The following is a 14,230-nucleotide window of genomic DNA, read 5'->3' on the forward strand; positions in this document are numbered from 1 at the left end:
GCAGAGGACCCTTGGACACAGCGTTTGGGGGGGGGGGCAAGATTTATTTAATAGCAGCATTGACTTGCACCTTAGACCTGCTGCCAGTGTACAGCCCATCTGTCTCTGTTTGCCTTGCTTCATCACATTGCAGGCTGTGCTGGGCAGGCTCCCTTAGGCCATGTGCTCACACCTAGCCTGATTTGAGTCTCTGGGCTCTACCTCAGCCTTAAAATACAGAGGTGATGCACGTTCTGCAAGAAGATAAAGGACGTTGGTTCTAGGGAAGGTGGGATGCAGCTTGCTTGGTTGTAACCCTAAGGGATTTGGGAAGGGAGACCTGAAGTGCTGCACAGCCCGAGTCTGGGAAGCACAAGGATGCAGCGAGGACAGAGCAGGGTCTCATTAGTGGCACTTTTTTAACAGCCAGTGATATTTAACAGTTGTTTTGTCAAACTGGACTGAATCGCCTCCAGCACAGCCCTCTTTACCCCAGTGGGTTAGGAAGAGTGCTTGAATGGAGCTGGAGAGAGGTTACAGAGCTTTACCCAGTTCTTAAGGCATTAAGTCACCTCCATTTCCAGAGAGGACAATTATGCCAGTGTCATTTTTATTAAGAAATGAAATGCAAAGGCTGAGCTGTCTGGTTGGCTTTAGTGCCCTACAGCACTAAGTTATAAGACCTCGTTTGTGATGATGCCACGATTAGGTCACCAGGAAGCTTAAATTCCACTTCTTGGGCATGACGGAGACTTGGCCCGAGATGTGTGCAGGGTCTGGCAGCACCCATAAAAAGAAGTTAATGATGGAGCTGGCAAAGTGGGTATCTGCCTGCTTCCTTTTCATTCACTAAGGGCAGTTGGTCACAGTGGGGCAACTCAGGCCAGGCTAGGAGAGTTAGCTACAGAATAAGGTTTGACTCTAATCCCTGCTAAGACTGACTGTGTTTCTTTCACAGTGGGTATACAAGACCCAAGGAGGTTTTGCATGTATTCTGAAAATGTTCTACATCCTTGTAAGCTTAGGGTTTTGTGGCGTGATCTGGGAATATAATAAAAAGAGGCTCTGGGTGGCTTTGCGCTCCTGTGACTCTGAAGCAGCATTCAAACCCTACCCGATTCCAGTGTACTGTTACTGACTCTTGCAACAGCATATACTTTCTTAATATAAATCTAAGGATCACAAACTTGTGTCTCAAGTTGTCACTGCTTAGTTAGAGACACAGTCCTGGAGCAGAGTTTGAACAGATGGACAGGATGGTCAAGACCAAGATGCTCAATAGTCCTCATGGCTCTGTCTCCAGACTTTCTCTTCACAGCCTGTTCCAGCACAGTTGTTCATCAAGTGGGCACTTAGGACCCTAGTGGGGGACCCTGGACACTAGTGCCCAGCATGGGAAGAACCTGGCTTAATTGCTCATGTTGCAATTTTCCTACCAGATGTATTTACACCTGGACAACAAGCTTTGTTATCCTTCTGGTCAAGATGAGCATTCACATTAGTGTCTGACAAGCAAGAGTGAGGGAATTCAGGAGAAAAAACATCTTCGTCCAACCCCAAAAGGAAAGGCTTTGTCTAGATAAGTGTGATCGGTTGCTCAGTGTTTGTTATCACTGAACAGCCAAATAAAAGGAGGAGTATGTTTTAACTTGTCCCCTGCTTCCTGAGGGCAGATGTAGGGTTAAATCAGTACAGCTGGATGTGATGACAAACCGGAGGGCCAAGAAGGCGTCGGTGATATAAGACATGTTTACACAGCAAAGGAAGAGGTGCAATTTCCACATGTGCCAGCCTGAGCAAGAAGAGCAGGGAAGGGACGGGCATTGGGGTTTGGTATGTGGTTGGGATGGGAGGCAGCAGTCCTTCAAAGTATTGTGCTCTGTGCGGTTGTCTGAACTAAAGGCTTCAAGGCTCACCTTCACTCTTAGGGCTAACTATAAAATAGCTAGGTTAGGCTATACAGACAGGGTTTTATGTGTCTGCAGTCATATCTCCTATACTATCAGTTTTCAACTGCAGAGACAAGAAATCAAGTGCTGGAATGCTCTTCCTGAAGACCATCTGGGTCTTGTATGTTGGCACTTCATGATCCTAGAAACACCGTTGAGCTTGGCAGGACTGGCCTAAAACCAGCAGTGCCTCAGGCCAGGATGAAGGTTCACTGACCAAATAGAGTGGAAGAAATCTTGGCTGTGCTTTAATTTATTGTCTTGCATTGCTAGTAAAGCTAGATGCATAAATCATAATGATTAATAAATCTGTTATGTCCTCCTTTTTTCCTATTTGCAAACTGTCTGAGCAATTTTCTCAACTGCATTTGTTATTCAGAATTTTTCACTGAGTAATTTCTGGAGATAATTCTTGTGTTTTTATCTTGTCTGGGAAGTTATGCTGTATCTGACATTGGAGCTGTTTTCATTAGAGACATAAATCTTTCTTTTGTTGTTTCAGAATCACATTTCCCATGCTACCATTTGCAATTACAGATATGAAACTTGCTTTCTTTGACTGCTCTTCAACATCCATTTATCACTGGCTGTTTCAGCTGCTGTTGAAACGCTAGTAAACTGTTATCATCCTTACATTTGGGACTAAACACCATACACAGAAGCATGAATGTACTTGTACAGAAATTCAGAGAGTGAATAAGCATCTGTGAAGTTTCCTTGTATTGATAGAGTTGCTATAATTTGTGCATATAATCTATGTTTTGTCCGAGTACCAAACTGATGTACAACAGAAAGGTGAGGCCATCCATGGGCCGTGTATATTGATGGCATGTGTTGAAGCATGTAGCATTACCATCACCCTTGCTATTTGCTCACCAGACACTAATGCGTCAATCCCTAATCAAAATGGCCTGTAGAGGCACCGAGTACACCTGAGAGACTTCTCCACTGACTAGAAAAGGCAGAACGAAAGAATTCATTATGGCAGTGATCCTTCGAACAGGGCATGTGTAATATAGTAATTTGAGCTATACTGGCCCAGGTTCAGCAAGAGTGGTGAGGAATGAGGCTAGCTGGACATCTGGTCCCCAGCTGGATGGCAGATGCTCCTTAAGGGCATCCCAGGAGACTGAGTCCGTGCAGATGGACAGAAGGGAAAGCAGGTACCCACCTTTCTAGTCCAGTGCTCTAACCAACAGGGGTGTAAAGAAAAAGGAAGAAGGCAGGAAGGTGAATGTGGACCACTACTTCATTCTGTACTTTAAAAGAAAGTATTGGCCACCACGGCCTTTTGGAGGGAGGAGAATCCTGAAAATATGCTCTGAGAATGGTTACTAGGTCAAGAGCCTCAGGGAAACGAGGAGGGGAAATATTTTGTTCCTTGATCGTAACTCGGCTTAGACACTAAGCTGCTCAGATGTTTTTGGGCATGCAGAAATGGAGATTACTTGTCTCTGGGATCAGGCTCCAGCTGAGAAAACGTTTCTCCAGGACACAGTTTTTGGAATTGGGTACCCGAATTCCACTGAGGTCTCACTGGCTACAGCCTCTTTGACCTCGTCTGATGTTAAGTGTAAGGCTTTGGGGCATGCTGCTCAATGTGAGCAGAGCATTTTCTATCATGAAAGGAGAGGCTGGTACAGAAAAACTGTTTGCAGGAAAACGTCTTAGTAGAGGATTTTACCGTTGTTGCTGGGACAGTATGTTTTAGTGGTGTAATAAAGGGGAAATTTTCTGACAAGCTCGAAGTCTAGAGCATTCACCTTGAATTAAGCAAAGGGTGGCAGTTGGTAGGATAAGAGTATCTGAGCTCAAAAGCAAGCCAATGCATGCATGCAAAAACATTTGGCAATTGTTTAGTGAAACAACGACAGCCTTAATAGCACAGCATTAGGCAGAGAGCCAAGAGGCAAAAATATTTGTAAATAGGGTTTGCTAATTTTTTCCACTGGCAAACATAGCAAAAGAGGGAGGGGGGAATTAGTGCTCTGAAGAGACAGGCCTGGGAGCACAGGTCCCTCTAGGTTTATGAACAGAATCCCTCTGTAATCCACATCCCAAATGCAAATAAGTTTGTGTGTGTGTGTGCGTGTGTGTGCGTCTCTGTGCGTGCATAGCAGAGGGATATAAAGAAGACGTGGTAAGGAGGCATTCCTCCAGTTCAGGAACAGGAGCTGAAGGATAATCAGAAATATAGAAGGAACCTTCCTCCTCCCCAGAAGGATGCCAAGGCCTAATTATGAAATGAGTGCTGGCAGGCAATGCTGAATATTTCTGTCTATGGACCTGTCCTCTTGGAGGCTCTCTCATGGTGGTGATGTTTGGGAGCTGTTAGAGGGGTTGCATCTGTACCTCAGCTCTCCTCCCTCCCCTTCGTGGCTTCCTTCTGCTGTGACTGTACGAAGGAGTTGTCATCTCAGACATGTTCTCTGAAGCACACTGAGATAAGATGATCTGGGAGATCTGTAGCAGAACCAGTCAGCAGCTGGGCCTGGATTTACTGTTTCTCTTTCACATGTTACTCGGAGTTGTCTCTTCCACAACCCCTTTTTGTTTAGAAAGAAAATATCCTGAGCAGATCCTGTCTGTTCTGTGTCTGTTGCTGCTGCTCATACCTACACAGTGAACATGAGCTATATGCTGCTGACAGAAAAATACATGGAAGTAATTGGGGATGTCACTTCTGTAGAAACCAAGATATTAACCAGTCTTTGATTACAAAATAGCAGAGCTCTTCTTCCAGTTTGTTTCTGGTCAACAACAGAAGTGCTTTTCATAGGAGTGTCAAAGTATTGGCTGAAACTTTGGAAGAGCAGTCATTTGTCTCCTTTCTGACATTTGTGCATCAGATGATAAGACCTACTTTTGAGCCCACCTTTTTCTCCTTGCCACAGTAAGAATATGCTTGACCGCGATACAAATTTACTGCAGAAAAGATCAGGCCATAAGGATTTTTTTGAACTTATGCAATGGATGAATTGAATGATCTCCTCAAATTCAACATCATACTGTTAATGTTTCTTCTTGACCCTGAGGCACAATAACTCATCTCTCTCATTTGCACACTTTTCATTATCCAAGTAGGTGATAGTTGTATCTTAACTGGACTTAAACTGAAGCCTTTTGAGGGTCCCTTTTGAGGCAGAGCTTATCTGTTTCAGTTTGGCTTCAGCTTAGCCAAACTCAAGCTCTGAATAATTTGTATCGAAATAGTGAAAAAAGGAGTCTTGCAACACACACTGTTCATGTGAATAATATAGACTTATAAAAACACAAAGGTGATTAATGATAAACCTCTTGTTAACATTTACCTGACAAAAAGAAATAAAAAGGCATCTTAAAGGTGACAAGAAGGAACTAATGGGTGTTTTATACAAATAATGCCAGTATATCAGCAGTACTCTCTAAATCACAGTCTGCTGTTCTTCCTCCCTCTGAAATGATCATGTATAAACTACATAAAAGAAAAGAAGTGTTCAAGGGAGAGCTTGCACACCTAGCAGCCCTTTCAGAGAGGACTGGGAGCTGAGTAAACACAAAATATGTTAAGCTAAAATTATCACATGCTGGGTAATAACATCCTGCTGGCATATTTAGTTTTTCTACTAAAAGCATGTTTTGCACCACAAAGTTCTTACTTCCGTGAGAGATAAAATATGTGACTGTGTAGAAAAGTTTTGGGTGTCCATCCTATTTAAAACCAAATGATGTGCTGCATCCTCACTGATGTACGGAAGTGAGGAGGGGGTTCTTGGGACAATCAGTCCTCTGAAATATTTTTTCACAGTCAGTTTGGTGAAGATTTTTATGTCTCATTTTTAACTTCTCTACTGCATGCCTGAAGACTTCATGTTTTGCCCATCTGGTTGCGGGAGGCTGAGCCAAATTCCCTCTCCAGGTCACTGATGCTGCACTGCAGCTAACTAGGTAGGTGAGCATGCAGCACCTTTGCACCTTCCTGATTTTGGAGGGGACTTGGGAGCCATGCAGGAACCATGCAAGATAGCTGAAACACCTTTGGCCTCCACCAAACCTCTCTCATTCCTCCTTTGGCATATGTTAGCCCTGAGCCAGTGAGGTGGTGATGTAGAATCAGTAGTGAGCCATCCAGTTTGGTGTGGGGGCACTGCAGCCCATGTTTGCCTGCAGACTTGGGCTGCCAGAGCCTAGAACTTGGTCCTGGGAGTTCAAGAAGTTGTACTTATTTATTAATGCATTTAATAAATATTGAAAGAGCAAAAGGTCATGGGCTGACCCTCATGCGAAAGTTTTGCTCTTTTGCAGAGAGTACAGAAGGTTGCTTACAGTGAGATCGAGAAGCAAGCCCCCCAGCTCACTGCTTTTGTGGCTTGTGACTGAGTCCCACTAAAAACAACTTGTGATTTATTTCAGCTGCATAATAATATTACAAAGTAATAAAAATAAAGGCATATTTAATGATGTCCTTCCATTAAATGGTATGCCCTGGCTGTCTACCAATGGCTCGACAGACCCACTGGCGCCTGTGTCAAGACTCTTTCTTTCAGTGTGGGGAGACACATTAAATACCATGATAGAGTCCTATGTACCACCAGGTTATGCTGCGCAATTCATTTCCATTAGGCAAGTCATTTTTTCCTTTCCTTGGCCATTGCAACTTTGTTATGCTAATAAATACGCTTATGTAGTGGGACCCAATTTAAACAAAGACTTGACATAATAACTTTGCTGGACACTTCCAGAATGGGACATCTGGGTCTCATCACAGCCAAAGGTCTCTTCTCTCACCCTCTCATCTTCACAACATATCAGTGCTCTCAAGCACAGCTCTCTTCAAGTCTCCAGTATGCATTTGTTATTTTCATTATTAGCTGAAAAAAATCAGGCAATCCCTGTTCAGAAGAGGAAAGGAAGAGGGGTTTTCAATTGTACAGGGAACTGGAGAAAAAATGAGGAGGAGAGGAATTACAACGGTGGGACAGAAATCATTTATCAACATCCTCCTTCTCAAAGGATTCAGAAGCATTTTACAAACTGGATACAGATCACTTCTCCAAACACCAAAATGCTGCTGTCTCTTGGGAAAAAGTACAGTGGCTGTGCTTGCTCTCCTGGTGTACAACGCAATGTGTGTGGTGGATACTACCCCAAACCGCATTTCAGCAGCGGAGGGCTGAGCAGGCAGGATTACAGTCCACCGATGGTTCAGGGTCTCAAAAGCCTGTTTCTGTGAAAAGTGCAACAGCGCGTACTTGTTAGGATCTCCATTTTCTGTCCTTGCTGCGCTATTTGGGATAGGCTGGAAGTTGCTCTCAAGCAGCCAAAGTGAAGTGAGCAGCTTTTCCCCATATGTAGTATCACATGCTGATTTGCTGTGGAAAAAACCTGGAATTGCACGTGCTTTCACCTCCCCTCACCTCCCCTCACATCACAGCTGCTGTGTCCACCTTGGATAATACCCGGTAACTTGCACTAAAGCTGCCCGTGCTGTGGGTCGGTCTGCTTAACCTGCCTGCCATGTTCCTATCTAGGGGCAGTGCAAGCAGACAGGGAGATGCTGGAGTGCCTGGAGGTCAGAAACAGAGCGTTTGAGGGTGGCGGTGCTGGACCTCCCCTGCTTGAATAAACACCAAATACGCAGATGAGGAAGACAGGGAAGAGGGCAGGCGAGGTGGCTGGCTTCAGACACAAAACCTCAGCAGAGTTTCCAGGGTCTGGAGCTGCCATCTGGGGCTTGCAGTGTAGATGTTGTGCAGTGTGAGGTTAAAGCTAATGTCCAGGAACAATACCACCACGAAGGTCCTTAGTGCTGTGTAAAGGGCTCGGTTCATCTCTGACTTAGGGATGGTTGCCCACATACTGAGTTACCAGCATCACTTTCTGTAGCGCTTGTGTTTTCCTTGACAGTTTCCCATCCAAGGATCCAGCAATGTTGACCTTGGTTAATTATTCCCAGAGGGAACGTACACGCACAGCATCCTCCCACACGAAGCCGCACTGCCAGATGAATCCCAACCTGTTTCAGAGGTGGAGGAGAAGGAGCCTGGGAGCAGGGAGAGCAGCTCTGCCCACTTGCTGCTCTCTCTGAACGACCCCCTCATCTGTCACCTGGGTTTCCCCCTTCTTAGATCAGACCTCGAACTATGACACTCTGTTTACTTACACTTTTAGGCTGAAAAGCCAAGTGAGTTTGGTATCTGTCACTCTTCCATTTACAAATCAGTGGCCAATGCTGTATGTATTTTACTCATTTTTTATCCTCTTCTTACAAGGTATTGTTTATTTAGTCATAGGAACGAAGCATAAATGATTACAGCAAGGTTTCTGCCAAGCATTTTTGATGCACTGCAGAGAGTGCCCCTTCTCATGCCATGAACGGATCCAGTCATCAGTAGTGGAGCCCCTTTTTGAGTGGGGGGAAAAAAAAGTTCTTCAAAGTGCTACTGTCTTCTGGCTCTTCTGCTCCTCAGCAATGGTCCTGACTGACAAGTTTTGTAACTTGGCTAGGCCAGGAAGCAAAGCCTCATGGCAGGCAGCCTGGGCCGCCTCTCCTAACAAACCCAAAGTGTTTACTGAATCTGTGTGCTTAACTGAGACCTCATGCTCTCTTGCTTGATTTCTCATGACAGCCCACTATTAAATTCACCCGACATATTAGCACAATGAGAATTTAATAACATATTACATAATTTTACATATTCTAAAAAATACAATATAAATTGATATATTACCTTATACAGAATTAACATGTTGTTTTAGAGCAGCTTCCTTTGCAGTCATTCCCCAGTCACAGTGGTCTTGGTAAAAGGATAAAATGGTAATAACGAACACATGCTGAAGCAAAACATTTAATAGTTGATGTTTTCTTTATACCTCATACATAAGTAAGGAGAAGGAGGAGGAGGAGGAGGAGAAGGAGAAGGAGAGGGAGAAGGAGAAGGAGAAGGAGAAGGAGAAGGAGAAGGAGAAGGAGAAGGAGAAGGAGAAGGAGAAGGAGGAGAGGGAGAAGGAGAGGTAGAAGGGGAAGGAGAAGGAGAAGGGGAAGGGGAAGGAGAAGGAGAAGGAGAATGAGAAGGAGGGGAAGGAGGAGAAGGGGAAGGAGGAGGAGGAGGAGAAGAGAAGGAGGAGAAGGACAAGGAGAAGGAAGAGGGGAAGGAGAAGGCGAAGGCAGAGAAGGAAAGCCCAGCATTTTTCCCTTCCCACTTTGCATTTTACTGAAATTGCAGGTCTAGCCAGTTCTGTGATAAAAATATAAACAAAACCCCGAGAGCTGGGGGTGTGTGACTCAAGGAGTTTGGCTGGCTAGGTGCAGGGCCTAACCTTTAATCTGCCTTGATCGCTCCTCCAGGATCTCTTTCAAAAGCTCTTTTTCTGCACTCTAATGTTCTGCCAATCATAATTTGTATTTCTGAACACATGAAAGAACTGTTTCCTGTCTCCGGTGGAAAAAGGAGGAAAAAAAAGTATTTAAAGTAAAACCGAAATTTTTCTTTTAAAGCCTACTACGGGAAAACAAAAGCCGTTTCCATTACGGGCACAGTTCAGGCGTCTCTCTAAAAGCGATCACACACCGGAGGTGTTAACAAGCCATGTGCATGGGGTTACATTCTCTTTTCCATTCAAGTGTCAGCTTTGCTAGCTTGCAATTGGAGGCAAATCAGTGATCCATGGCTGAGCACATCAGAAAGGTATGATGTAATGGGCCCTGCGCTCAATCCATCCTTCACGCGGGCAGCGGAGCCCGTCCCATCGAGTTAATCATTGACATGAAAGAATCGCCCGGGCACTGACACAGGAGAGGGCTCGGGAGGGGAGCGTGTAACCCCCCCTGAGCTGAAGCGGTGGAAATTTTTCTCTCTTACCCAGCCACCGAAGTCTTGAGGAGGTGCTTGGCACCACCAGGAAAAAGGCTCTTTGATGGGAATTGGATGCCAGCTCCCTGTTTGGAGGTGCTGGTTTATGTGTAGCAGCTCCCCACCACCACTCGGCTAATCTCTATTACATATCTACAGACAAAACAGCTACTTGGCATTGTGTTGCGGATGTCTGCAACTTTTGCCAGGACGTTGAACAGAGGCCAGGAACTTGGGTGGAGACAGGAGCCAGAAGGTCATCTGGGGTTGCTGCTCTTTGTTAGAGCTAAATAACGTTGTGAATGTATTAAGCCCCTTTCCACGCACGGATTTTATTTTTTTTCAATGCCTTCAATAGCCTTTTTTTTTTTTTTCACTGGGCTGGATTCATGTACAAATATGCAAGGCAGAGCAGTCTGCTCATTTGCACTTAGCATGAAACTCTGAGTTTTGAGGTTTTTTTTAGAGAAAAACACACCAACATACTCACTGCAAAGGTTTGCTCTGTGAGAACAAGAACGTGTGTGCTTTGTCATTTCTTCTCTTTCAGACACTGGTCAGACACTCACCTTCACGAAACTATCAGACAATCTCATTATTGTTCCCTAAGAGGAGAAGTTTAAAAAAAAAAAAGCTGGAAGTGGGCTGCAGCAAATTGTGGCATCTGGAATTGCGACGTTGCTGCTGGATCCTACAGCCCTGCTGAGCCCTGGTCACGCTGCTGGAACACCTCGGTGGGGACTGAAAAATGACACGAGTAAGATTTGCATTTTATACAACTGATGTTATTAAATGAGTTCTGTGGCTGCATGGATGTATCTGCTTATTCTGACCTGTAAGATGCCAAAGTTTACGTATGTATTATTGAGTTGTTAGTGTGGATCTCCTTCATAAAACAGGCTGCAGATGAAAGGAGGTTAATACCTCAGCAATGCAAATTATGGTTTCTTCCCATGTCAAATTACAGTGGAATAGTTACAGACTGACATGGAGATGGTAAACAATTTGTTATCAGGAAAATCATGTTATATTCTTCTTTTTGACACCATGGGAAGTGCATGGCTCGGTGAACATGTGGAGTTCAGGGATTCATGGCAGGTGGTTCTCTTCACTGGTAAGACTCATGTTCCTGTGGCTGTAGACAAGTGGCTTCTTCCTTTTTTTTATTCAGGTGTTCTTTTGCCCATGAACACGTACTGTCTACTGAAATCTACCCATCCCCTGCTCCACTGGCTAGGGTACAACAGCCATGGGAGATGTGTTGTTGAGGTTGACATCACTAGGCTTTTTGGTGCTGGGGGACAACCCTATTCTGCTCTGGGTAGGGCAATTTACATGTGAACATCCTCATTCTGTTTTTCCTTCAGCCCATGTTTTTTAGCCAGTCCTTTCCCTGACAGATAGTGTGCAGTAAGATAGGGAAATCACAGCATGGCCCTAAAACATCACAGGTATTCTCCGCGGTCACCTCTGCTGAGCATGGCCTGATGTGTTTGGGACGGGATGCAAACAAATGCCATTGGCCACCAGAAAATCCCACGTTACCTCAGGTGTTTTCCAAATAGCGTTCTGTGATGGACGCCCTCCTGGTCCTTGGCAGTCTTGGGCGAGCTTGTGATGCATCCTTTGCAAGGCCCCTCTCTCAGGAAGAGCTTTGAGTGGCTTCCTTGGTATATGAAAGGCAACGCGAGTGTTATGTGTTACCCATCTGCTGCTCCCCTTCATTCCTGGAACAGGATTGCTTTGTATCAGGCAAAAATGTCCTTGTGTGTAAGATGCAAATACATATGTATCCCTATATATTTATATATAGCTATATGGATACTTATACATAATAAATCATAACATGTATAAATATTTTATTAATTATTAAGTAACATATATGTGGTTTTATATATTTTTTCCCTGGACTCTTGCTGGATGAAAGGTGTCGTAACATAAAATATTTTATTCATGGCTATGTTTATCCAGACTGTGGCACCATTTTGCAGAGACGTTATCTAATTCTAACATCTGAGAGACTCTTAGAATAAGATTTCATGGTAACCACAAATAACAAAGGCAGAGAGATTGTGGAAAGGTAACAAGGCTGATCTTGATTTGCAGCAGGCAAGCTAAAAATTCCCTGCAGTCTCAATCCTACGTCCCAGCCTCTTTATGCTGCTCTGCTGTTTAGTAGGGCTTCCTTTTTTTTTAAAGGACAAGACAAATTGTCTAGCCACAAGAATTTAAACAATGCTTTTAATCTGAGTAAAGAAATGTGCTTGTACAGCTTGGCTGCCTTTAAAGTCTGCTATTGCAGTATCTCAGCAAAAGGTGCATTTGTAGAAGGGGGAGCTGTAGCTTAATGTAGCTGCCCTGTAAAGCTTATTTATCTCCACCGCGCTTGATTTACAGTTCTCAATAACCCCCTTGACATTTTTTTGGCTGAGAAACCTTCAGACGTGGTGCCTGCCATGGAGGCGGGGGAGGTACACTGCTCCCCTGGGCACTGCCCTGGTCCAGGCAGCACTGTCCCCACCATCCCGCAACCAGACAAGCCAGTTTATCATTGATGTAGGTTTTTAAGTAACCTGTGTTGTAAGAAAAGGGAAATTTCACTGCAGCTTTTCACTCTGAAACCACAGGGAAATGCACTGAACCGCACAAATTTTTCTTGAACAGAAATAAACTTTTACTCCCCAAGGGCTGGTGACATCTTGGTGCTCTTTTTAAATGGCTCAAGTGCCTGACATGGGCCTCTCCACCCTTCGTCTCCAGCTCTATCCTTCCTCTCTTAGCCCCAAATACTCTGTTTCACAGGGTCCCAATATTGCTAGTGAGATTTTGTGCGCATGCATCTATATGGCCTCAACAGCCGCATATGAGTGGGCTGTATAAAACTCATAAAGGACAGAGGTTCAGATAGCGTCCCTCGTTTCCCTTTAGGGGAGACAGCTCCAGATGCTGCTGCCGACAACAGCATCCCCGTGCTGCTCCGGGACCCAGCCCAGTGCCTCAACAGACTGGTGCGAGCAAAGGGGAGTCGCCAGCATTTCCCATTAATTCCTGGAGTTCCCCGCTTTCCTCGACACGCCAAAACATGCATCTTGTGGTTCTTGGCTGTATGAAGAATTTGATACGTGGCTTGTAAGGTCAGAAAGGTTGGCTGTTCCTGGGTACACACATTTTCTTAACACACGTTTGGGAGGGTCTATGTACTGCATCAGCGAAAACAGCTCCGCACACAGATACACATCCACATACTGGAAAGAAAGGAGACAGATGGTCTCTATTACCCCATGTAACCAAGCACAGGATGCAGATGATCTGAAACAATTAGAATGGGAGTTTTCCTATCACAGAGTTTTAAAGAGATTTCATTCATCACATACTTAGTGGCATGGCTCCAGCTCCAAGGATATATCTGAGACAGGGATTTTAAAATATTCTTAATAAAGTTTTTCTGCTCAGTATAATATTATGATTTTAAAGTGTAAAATGGTTTGACTCTTTAAAACCAGAAGCAAGTGCTATGCAGCACCCTGATCCTGCGAGTTTCCCTTTTCCAATGGGATCATGAAAGTGCTTCTCCACTTTCTTCATGCCAAGGACCACCTAAATTTTTAGGAAAATGAGTCAGCAGACCAATTATATTACCGCTGCCACAACGGTTTCATTTACAGCAGCAAAAACACCAGGCTGACCTTTGCACATCTGTGTATTTTCTCCATTTTGCCTCCTTGCTGCTATGCTGTGGAAGTATGCATGGTTTTTATTTTTGAAAATAGTTTTCATTGGTACATGGATCCTCTCCTGAAGTTTCAGGGACCACGAGACATCCCCAGCCAGTGCTGCAAAACACTTGCCCAGGGCCCTCCTTTCCAAACACCAGTTTACCTTGGCCCATCCGCGTTGCAGTAGGATGAACTACCCATCTTTGGCCTCTCGCCAACGTAATTGCACAGGATGAAATGTCACGTTCCTACCAAGCCGGGGAAAATATTTATTTAGCAGGTGCATACGTGGTTTTACCCCCCGACCACTGAAGCTGCTCAGCGCTTTGGAATGCTCCTTGCCTTTATGAAGGGGATTAATGGGCAGAGTGAAGGTTATTATCCTATAAATACAGCTGATCACATGAACCTGCCACTTCTCAGCACCTCCTTATAAGAGAAAGGGATGGGTTTGGAAAAGATCATCTGAAAGAGGGACTAGAGAATCAGACCTTTAAATCCATATTTAGTTCCTGAACTGACTTTTTTTCAGAAGTGCTGCTCCGAAGTAACTCCTCCAGTTCAGTAGAAGTCATTGTAATAAAAAAATCTGCGTGTATGCATGCCATATATTATAAATCACTTCATCTCCTATTGAAGCACAGCCACTTCTGGGTAAAAACACGGCAGATGTTTAACATGTCATGTCACAGCAGCTCTCCATAGCAGATTTCAGCGGGACAGGAAGAATGCCATGAAACTGCAAGAAGGATTT

The sequence above is a fragment of the Ciconia boyciana genome, chromosome 1, assembly GCF_034638445.1.
Source record: "Ciconia boyciana chromosome 1, ASM3463844v1, whole genome shotgun sequence".
NCBI lineage: Eukaryota > Metazoa > Chordata > Aves > Ciconiiformes > Ciconiidae > Ciconia > Ciconia boyciana.